Source organism: Corvus brachyrhynchos, unplaced genomic scaffold, assembly GCF_000691975.1.
Source record: "Corvus brachyrhynchos isolate BGI_N302 unplaced genomic scaffold, ASM69197v1 scaffold80, whole genome shotgun sequence".
NCBI classification, from domain to species: domain Eukaryota; kingdom Metazoa; phylum Chordata; class Aves; order Passeriformes; family Corvidae; genus Corvus; species Corvus brachyrhynchos.
This window is the reverse complement of record NW_008236769.1, coordinates 12,086,952-12,096,924: the sequence shown is the minus strand read 5'-3', so window position 1 is coordinate 12,096,924 and position 9,973 is coordinate 12,086,952. Positions and strand designations below refer to the sequence as shown.

General features: G+C 37.2%; 1 protein-coding gene across 5 annotated transcripts in view; it reads left to right on the top strand.

The window, feature by feature from the left end:
• The window catches only part of WHSC1 (Wolf-Hirschhorn syndrome candidate 1), a 99,505-nt gene that overhangs the window by 45,784 nt on the left and 43,748 nt on the right, over positions 1-9,973 (top strand). The window lies entirely within an intron of this gene.

Genomic DNA, 9,973 nt, shown 5'->3' with positions numbered 1-9,973 from the left:
GCGGGGCCGGGAGGCTCGGAGCCCCCCCACCTTCCAGCAGGCGAGCTCCGACCAAAGGGGAAGTCCCGCCTTTCTGTGCGGTTTAAATATCTAAATTGTGAGAAGCGTAATTGGTCTTAAAGACTGTCCATCAACTCAGGGTCAACCCAATACACTAATACTTAGCATATGATTGATTGCTGACTGCCTCTGAACATTGAGCCAGGTTTCTGTAGAAAAGAGCTGACCAGATGTAGCTAAGTCAAATTCGAAGAATGTCAGCATCTCTTGCATTGTTTCATATTTATCAATCATTTGTGAATTCCAGAGCTTCTTCTATTTTATTTTGGTCTTTTGGGCATTGTGGTGGACATGACAGATGAAGTAAAGCAGTGAGCAAGCCGTCTTTGGAAGAGCTAACTTGCCTTTACATGTCAGCAGCAGATGGTGTTGAGAGATTAATGGCAGTTTCTGGTTTTATAAGCTGACCAGATTTATTTTCAGTCATTGCACAGGTAATGTCATGATTTAAATTATTTAAATCCCAGCTTTTCCTCTTCCTCCTCCTGTGTTGACAACTACAAGTTGGTTTGGCAAGGAATTTGCTGCTTGTTTTCACTGGGCTTTTTTGTCCAAGATATGGCAAAGCCTTTCTGTTGCTCTGCTCAGTGTTCTGCGTAACTAAATGCATGTCTAAGTCTTGCATGTAGCAAAGAGTTAGATATACAGTTCAGGGTTGTGTTACTTGGATGGATTTACAGGAAGATATTTGGGAAACATTGGTGATCTGTACCACGTGTAATTTCTTGCCCTTATAGCCCCCTTTTGTCAAGAAAGAAAGATATTTTTTAGTAACCCTTCGGCAAAGTAGAAAAAGCAAAATATTTTGATCAATCTTGGAGCAGTGGTTTCCGCCTCCTTTACAAGTTTCCATGTTCTAGGGTGGATTTCATGTAGGGCAGATGAACTTTAGGACCTCCAAAAGAGGTCTTTGTTCACAGACACTAATGTTATGTTTGTCTGTTACTGTCTTTCATTATCTTTCTATTATAAATAAATAAGTCCCACTGGGCTAATGTTTATATTTTTGCTTTTTGGGAATACCTTAAGTACCTGCAGGAGTTGTGCTCTTGTGCATTATAGAATGGCACTAGCTAAAACTGTAAATTGTCAATAATAAATTAATTCCCTTCTCAGAAGGACTGTTTGTAAAAATTACTATTTTGGAAGCTCACTGGAAGAGGGAAAACTGAATCTTGTTTATATATTTGTAAAACAAGCCCTGCTGTGCTTGTGTGAGAAAGGGAAGTGAATCTGTGACCTCATAGCAGCAACTAATGCTAGAAAAGCTGGATTTTTTCTTTTTTGCTGTTTTGTTTGTTTGGTAAATAAATGTCAGTGTGAGTGTATGTTGTGGATGCTTGTGATGAAGTGAAACAATTTGGGATCTTAGTTCTGGTGGAATTGATGGCATTTCGGTCATGAGCATCATTACTGTAAAGACTTCCCTATTTTAATATTCATATGGGGTTGGGGTTTCCCAGGTTTTCTGTGCATTTTTATTGCTGAAAATAAGTGATGTTTCAGGAATAAGCTTCAGCATTGCCAAGTCAAGATAACATCTATCTGTTCAGGATTTTGTTGGTTGCTTTCCCCCCACCAGTCTCAGGCTTATTAACCACTGATTTGGCATTTCATCTGTAGAAGAGGAGGAGCTACTAGGTATATGTAACAGCACAACCTGTGAAACCTCTCATGCCTGCAGTAAGTGTGGGAATTAATTTTAGGGGTCTCGTCTCTAAAGCAAAGTAGTACTTGGACTATGTCAAAATATTAGTTAACTAACAGAGCCCCTTTATGCCAAATCAGTATTTGTTCTATTTAAGCGTAGTCAGCTGCCTTCAGAAGTGTTCTTGTTATTAAAAAAAAAGGTAGAGATAAGTCTCTGCTTTCACCAGAAAACGGTGTCCTGTAAATCTAGTGGCCTTTTGGCAGCGCTATCTGAATTTGGGTTTTTCTGTTTTCTATCAATATTGGGATTCAAAACATGTACTCATGCTGTCCTGGATGTTTATGAGCTGCCAGGAGGAGGATACCTGTTCAGAAAGTGTCTTGGGAAAATTCTGTAAGGGTGTAAAAGAGTGCTAAAGATAAGGTCCTGATACATGTTTTGGTGTTGAAGAATGTGAGACCATGGTACATGCAACTAACAAGCTACATATGGATATGGCATTCTGAAAATCTGTAGGTATGCTGAGATGATTTAGCTCTCACTCTGTTATCCTGTGTGAAGTTCATATGGAAATTGTTCAGAAATAATAATTTCTCATGCCACAGTTCCTCATGGATCTACAGTTACATTTTTACAGACTTCTGTAGCATCTTGTATCCACACTGTCTTATATACCCGGATACCACATCAAAAGTTTAAGCCTTTGAGGGTGGTTGAAGGTTAGAGACACAGGATGTAGGCAGAAATCTTTTTCTAATACTCAGTATAAAAGGTAGGCTTATTCATTCTGATCAAACATTATCTAGCTTAAATTTCTGAAACATGGAACCTTTCCTTAATAAGCCAGTAACTTAAAATTTAAGAGATCATCTAAATGTAAATGCAGAAATTCAGTAAAACAGCTGAAAGAAACTAATCTCCACATTTTTAAGAAAGACAAGGATTGGGAAGTGTTCCAGAATTCACATTTTACTGAATCTGTGAGTGATTGAATCTGTTTCTCTTCAACTCTTTACTCCGAAAGAAGAGTTGTGTCCTAGTTACTAAAATACCATGTTATGTCTGAAATACTTGCGTGTGTAGTGTTTGGGTAAAAGAGGACTGCTGATTTGAGTAGACAGATTTGCCTTTAAATGAAATTGTCTCATCTGCTAGAGACTTGCTAATGAGGGAACCAAAGCCAGAAAAAAAAGAATTGAAATGGAACCAGGAGTTTAGTGCTTGATTTGAAAGACAAATTTGAACTTCTGTCTTGTTTTAAAATCCATAACCTACATTGTGAATCCCTGTCTAAACTTAAATGAATTTTATTGTCTTTTGTTTGCTTTCCCTCCTGGAGGGGAGGGTCCTGCATGGTGATACTCAACCTGCTGTCCACAAACTACTTCAGATGATTTTGTGGGACAAAATGGTGGTAACAAACTTACAGTCCTACAACTTAATGTGTGGTTTCAAACAGCCTCAGCCAGCACAGAAGAGTTTTCAGATCTGCAGTGATTTTCTTCAGCATTTTTTGACCTTATTTTATAGCTTTACCATCTAAGCACATTGAGGGGAAAAAAAAATCCTGGTTGTGGCAGGAAGATGAAAATATGTTGTATTCTGCGAACATAATTTTTCACCCTGCCAGATTTGACCCCCTTTTAGTGATAGAAGAAATTAAGTAAGTGGTTAATAATAGAATAAAGTGAAAGATAACTGAGGAAATACATTTAATGTAATTGCTCTCAATATTGAATTTGGAAGATTTTAGTTAAATCTCCAGTTTGTTATAAAACAAATAGAAATCTGAAAAACTTAACAAACCAATTTAAAATAGAGTTTGTTTGCTTTTCTGTTTTGATGTAGACATTTCATGTCCTCTTCCCTCTCAGAAGTCTTTACCTCACTGTATATTTTATGAGGTTGTTGCAGATTTAATTGTGCAGATATGGATGCAGTGGCCTTTTGGGAGCTGCAGTCTCTTGAATGCTCTGTTGAAGTGTCCTCTTCTGTTTTACTGAAGATGGATTATAAAACTTTGCCAGTTCACTGCTTCTTTCTTTATGTTTTCTCATCCTTCTCCATTTTGTAGTAATAGTCCCACATTTTCCCTTAATCTTGTGAGGTTCTGGTTTACTCTTTACTCTTGTGCCTGAAACATTCTCTCTGTAGGCAGTGGTTTGCAAAGTATGTAACTGCACAGCATTCATCGATTACGTAGTGAACAGAATATAACAAGTGAAAAAAATTTTAGTTTTATTTTTAATGTATTCAGTTACTTGTCATTTACTATCTAAATATACTCCCCCACATCCCAGAAGGTGGGAGCTATTTGGATAAACATAGGGCCTCTCAGGCCCTTTGGGGATAAACAGATTTACTATAATGTGTGAATTATAATCTAAAAAAAAATTAAAAACCGCTTAGGCAGTCAGCGTTGTGAGGATACTGTATTTTTATAGACAGAATCACTTAGCATGAGCACTGGCCATTTCTTAACAGACTTAAGGTGCTGCACTTTTTATTTGAAGCAATAGTACATATTGAGTTTGCATTGCTTTTGATCAGCTGTAGTTGTAGTTTTGGGTTTTGAAGTGATTTGAGTTAATGAGATTTTTGTCGTCAGACACAGACTGAGAAGCAGCCATTTCTCTGTCTGGAATGATGGGGCATCACTCTTTGGGACAGTAGCTGCATCCCTGGGTTCCTTTGGCTGAAGATTGAATGTTGATTTATCTTTGGCATACAAAATTCCTGAGTTTTTCACAAAACAAGAGCTTTTCTAAGAACATAATTGTTATGTCAGTTTTTTGAGGAAGAAAGGCATGGGATTGTTGTCTTGTTACTTTGGTTTTTTTGTTTTTTGGGTTATAGTGTCCTTAGTCATTGGGGAATTCAAGTGCAAAAATATTACAAAAATAATCTGTTCTGTTCTGTGGCTGCCTTCTCCAGACAAACCAACCACCTCTCCTGAACCTCTGAAAGGAATGAAGTTTTTTCTACAACCATTTCCTTAGTTATCTATCTGTGCTGATAGACAGGCAAGACAAGACAAAACATTTTCACTTTTATTTTCATTACACAAGTCCATAAGAGATAATAGGAGTTTTAGTTGACAAAGCACAGCATTAGTAGATAGCAGGAACAGAAAAATAACGTGGGTTTGGTCAGCAAGCAATCTTAGCTTTTTCCATAGTAAATCTTGTTGCATAGGAAAGAAACAGATTTGACTAAGTTTGTATGTTCTAACTTTGATTCAAAATATATTTTAAATGCATATATTCTGTTTAGGGACCTTGATTATTTTGGTTTAGTTTCTTCATAGTGTGAGTAGCTTGGTTTTCATCCTGGCCTGCAGCTGGACCTACAGCAGTCTGTGTTTGTAGCAAGGCCTTCTGTTATAGTGAAAGTGGAAGTTCTTTGGTACAGAGTGAAACTGAGTTGAAAATGAAAACAGAAAGAGAAATACCAGATCTCTGCAGCTTAAGCTGTTCAGTATGTACTTCCAAGTTATGTTACACAGAAAAGAGCATTTACTGTCTTCACTTGTCTTAATAGTTCATACTTTTTTGTCAAATATTAAATTCTTGTGATGTATTCTTCACCAATTCTCAACATTGTTCTTTGTATGATATGATCCCTTTGTGACAATTAACAGAGGATGGTTTTTTAATGGTTCCTGTAGCTTTTCACATTTTTATAGTGAAGTAGTAGCTCTTTGATGCTCAAGGTAATTTGCAGTAATTTTGAAGGGTTGTAATTCCTTGCATATGTCTGCACATGAGCATATTCACAAGAAATAGCTGAAATACACAACACCGAGTACTTCTTAAAGGGATAAAGTAATCTCAATCTGATACCACCTAATAAGCCTTCTAGGTGTTATCAAAAAAAATTACCTTTGTCCCTTGTTTACTAAACACTCATCATGGTGTTTTCGTAGCAGAGTCTACAAACAAACCTAAAGCTCTCAGTGCAGTAAAGATGCTCTTCTTAAATAAGTTTGGTTTTGGTCATTTTAAGATATTTTTAAGCTTTGAAATGACCTATTATTCATGGTGTGTTTTTGTCTCATTCGTTAGGCAGATCAGAACTAAATGGAAGTTGATTGGATTCTTTTGAGCAAGTGTAGCCCAAAGTTAATTAAATACTAGTGGTTTTGATGGCCAAGGCACTTCTTCGGGCTGGTAGAATGCTGACAGCAGTGTTGTAAATTCTTGTCAATCTGCCTGTCACTCATTGCTTGTGAAAGTGCTGAGGGAAATGACAAAATCTGTCATATGTTAAGGGAAGAGAAAAGGCATGTTTAATTTGTTTTATTTTTCAGTCCTTCTCAGCCTATTGCAGCTGCTGGCCCAGATGAGTTTTTGTGGATGCTGGTTCTCTTCGAGGCGTAATTTCTCAAAGGAAAACTGAGTTGCTATAAAGGAATTACTCAGTTTTCACACTCCACATCCTCCTGGACAAAATAAACTTCAAATCCATCTAGATACCTTTTCAAACAATTGTTTCATTACTCCAGAAACTTATTCCAGAAAGTCAGGAATTTCTGTGTCTGCCATACTGAGTAGTGCAGAGCCTGTGGAATGACCTGCGTGTCCAGTGTTAGGACTGGTCTGTGTCGGAGTCATCACCTCCTCACCTCAGCCTTGCCCCATGTATGTAAATTCTCTGCAGTCTTGTGTTTTGAAAGGGGAATAAAAACCCTCAGATTATTTAAAGTAGAAAAGTAATCCGATCCCAGGCTGTTTTCTTCTTACGTTTAGCATAACTGGTTAAAAGTTTGGGGCTAGGGTGACTGAGGTGGGAGTTCCCTCAGGCTGCAGAGCTTCCCTATAATTAAGGAAGGAGAGGTGGAGGAAATTCTGCAATTAAATGGTTTTAATTCTGGCAAAACTGCAGTAAAAGTTAATGGAATGGGGCATATGCAGGGCAGTCCAGACTTACTTAGCAGTGACAGAACCAGAGGGTGTTCTGTGCTCCTGTGCAGCACAGGAAGCCTGTTGACATTAATGGGTAGGAGATCTAGTGAGATCCTACTAATTACAAGTGAGAACAATTTCAAGAAATAAAAAGTCATGAAAAAGACACAAGGAGCCAAAATTTGAGGTGAAGGTATTTTAAAATAGTTTGATTTTGTGTAATCTTCCCTTGCTTTACAGTTGGGCTCTAAACCAGGAGTCTTCTATCTTAATTTGTTTGCTTCAGTATCATCACCAGAAGAATTGGTCAGGTCTTGCAGAGGAGGTGTTCCCTGCCTTCTGGTGCATTCACACAGCCCACCAGGACTGTGCTTCCAGTCCTGCCTCTCCATCTTCATGGGTGCAGTCAGATGCCCTGTGCTGTCTGACCACATATTGTTAGGAGTTCAAACTTCCCTAAGTAAGAATTTCTGTTTTCTTTTGGAGGAAAAAGAATCTGCAAGCCAAATTACTTTTTTTCTATACCACTTTGTAACTTGACAGTGATCTCCTATTCTTTAAAATTGCAGAGAATACAAGTGTCTCATAAAGAAGCTCCAGCTCTCATTGTATGAGAAGATAGATGCCATCAGGGGACTGGGTGGCAAATTTGTTTTGAAATTATTTCTTTCTCCCCTGCCATTAATAATTTAAAAAAACCCTACCTGGATACTGAAGTAAAATCTGTACATATGACTGCATTTGGTTTGCAAAAATGTTTCTGAGAGGAAGTATTGAAGAAATTGTTGATGTCCTACAGCTGCATGTCCAAAGTACATGCCAGGAATTGCACCTCATTGTCTACTGTTAAGGTACCTATTGAATACATCAGAGCAGTTCCCAGAATGAGAAAATCAAACTAAACCAGAATGGTGTGGGAAAGTAAGATGGAAGTGAGCAAGTTCATGGTGGTATTTTCAATAGGTTTTTAAAGAACCTCATATGAGAGCTCTTAAAAAGTAATGGATATAGAATTCTGTGCTGTATTTTGCCATTCTTTTAAAGTATGAACGTTTTATCAATAGAAGAAAACATAAATGCACCAAGTCTGGCATAGATAAACCTTGCAGGTTTTGTCAGAGCCTGTCATTTTCAAGTTTTTTATCATAATCCAGTATAGTAAAAGAATTCTGGGCATTTTTTAAATTTTGTGAAGCACTTGTAGACACATTGGAGTGCGATATTCACTCCTGTACTGCCATCCCTTTTAGATTATGCTGCAGTAAGAAGCACTGCTAGAGCCTTTTCATTATTCCAGCCAGCTCCCTCTCAGACTGGAGTCATAAATCTTCGTAGCTTAGTTGCACTTTCTGAAGAATACAGGGAGTCATAAATTAAAAATGAGCTTCAGAATCCTGCGTAACTTTCGCATTTCTGAAAAGTTGACTCATTGAAAAAAAATTCATCCTACCTCTTCAGTTGAAATGCTGAAGTTGGTCTGTGTGTGTAAGACCTGCCCCTGACATACGAACCTCTGAATTTTTAGCCTTTAAGCATAAATTTTCACATCATGTTTAACTGCTAGAAGGAGCATTTGATTTTTCACATCTGCTTGGAATCTTTTAGGTCTGTTGAGAGTGCTGGACTTGAGGCAAGCTCGCAGGAGGGGTTTTCTGACAGAGAATCCTTAGTGAGCCAAAAAACCTTGAGACACGGGAACATAGCTGTAGCTGGAGTCATATGAACCGAGTCTGAATTCATCAGAAAAGCTGAATCACTGGATGAGTAATTGTCCCTAGCAATCAGATGACATGGCTTCATGTATGTTTACCAAGCAGAGCTTTAAAAGCTTTTCAGGGAAGGATTTCTGAGTACGTTAAGTTTTAGGGGTTTTGACTAGATGTACCTCTGTGTTTAAGTTGCAGATAAATCTCTCTGAAGTTGCATCACATCAAAGATTTTAGTTTGTGTTTGGAAAATAATGTTTAATTACTTACAGTGCTATTTTCTGGGTTTGAAAATCTGTACAAGGTGAAGTGATCTACTCTGATTCAGCGTAATGCTCCAAGTACTTGTTTCTCAGTTCTAGATTTCTGCTTTCTTAACGGTCTTCTTTCTTTCCTCTTGCCACTTCTAATTAATTTTAAAGCATAATTTTGCTCCAGCCCTAACACTGAATCCAGGGAAAACCTGAAGCTCCAGTCTGCCTTCTGAATGATGAGCTGGTACTACACAAGATGAATGATACATGCTGCATATAAATTTAGTACTAGAAAATTAAAAAGGAGATTCAAAATATGTGATTTTATAAAATATGTGGTATGTCTGTGATGAGACCCCTTCTGTGCTTTTCTACAGAGTTAGTGCTTACCTAGATAAAGGTACGCTCTGTTCATATCAAATAGAACAGATGACGCCAAAAAGACAAAATGCAGCTAACTCTGTGAAAGGTTTTAGTTGGTGAATAGATGTCTGTGTTGCTGAACTTTATGATATAGTAAAAATGTCATAGGAGAACACAAAACTCCCTTGCCTTGAAGTGGAAATAGTTCCATAATTGTTTTCCAGTATCTAAAATAGCTTTAGAGCATGAACGGAGCACTCACAAACTTTTACTGCTAGAACTGGAAGAGAAAAAAATCTCACAAAAGGATGTGGGGAATGGTTCATGTTACAAGTTCTCCATATGTGAAAAAACAGCTGAAAGCTGGAGGGTTTGGGGTTTTAAAACTGGTTATTTATGTAGTTTCCAGTCAGACATAAAGACAGTATTTCAGTCTGTTCTAGTCTGGGGGTTTTGTTTGGTTTTGCGTTTTTGAGGGTTTTTTTTAAATCTAGGAGTACATTTGTGTGTATAGCACTTAACTTGATTAATAATATTCAATTCAGAGGGAGGTTGACTCTTCCACATCTACATCCAGTGCTCAGGTAATGTATTTAAAGTCAAAGTAAGCCTTTCTGTTAGTCTCTCCGGAGTTACTTGAAAAGATAAAGGCAAACCACAGCTTACTTGCCAATATTTCTAATTAAACTAATTAAGTCTAATTAAACTGGAATGTGGATTTTTTTCACTGCTAGAGAACAAAAGTTATGACTTAAAGTTTTTATTACACATGAAATGCAATTATTGTATACTAGCAAACATGACAGCACTTTATTCTTCTGAACTATTTCTTTTTTTCCTCCTTCTGTTACATAACACTGTATTTTTTCACATATAGTGAGAGTGTTTAACAGAATATGAACTGTGGTTTGGCTTTTTTCATTCTATTTTGTAATCCTGGTGCATGTCTGAAGAAAGATGATGATCAGTTTGGCTTTTTTTTTTTTTTTTTTTTTTTTTTTTTTTTTTTATTTTTTAAAGTCTCTGCTTCAGAGA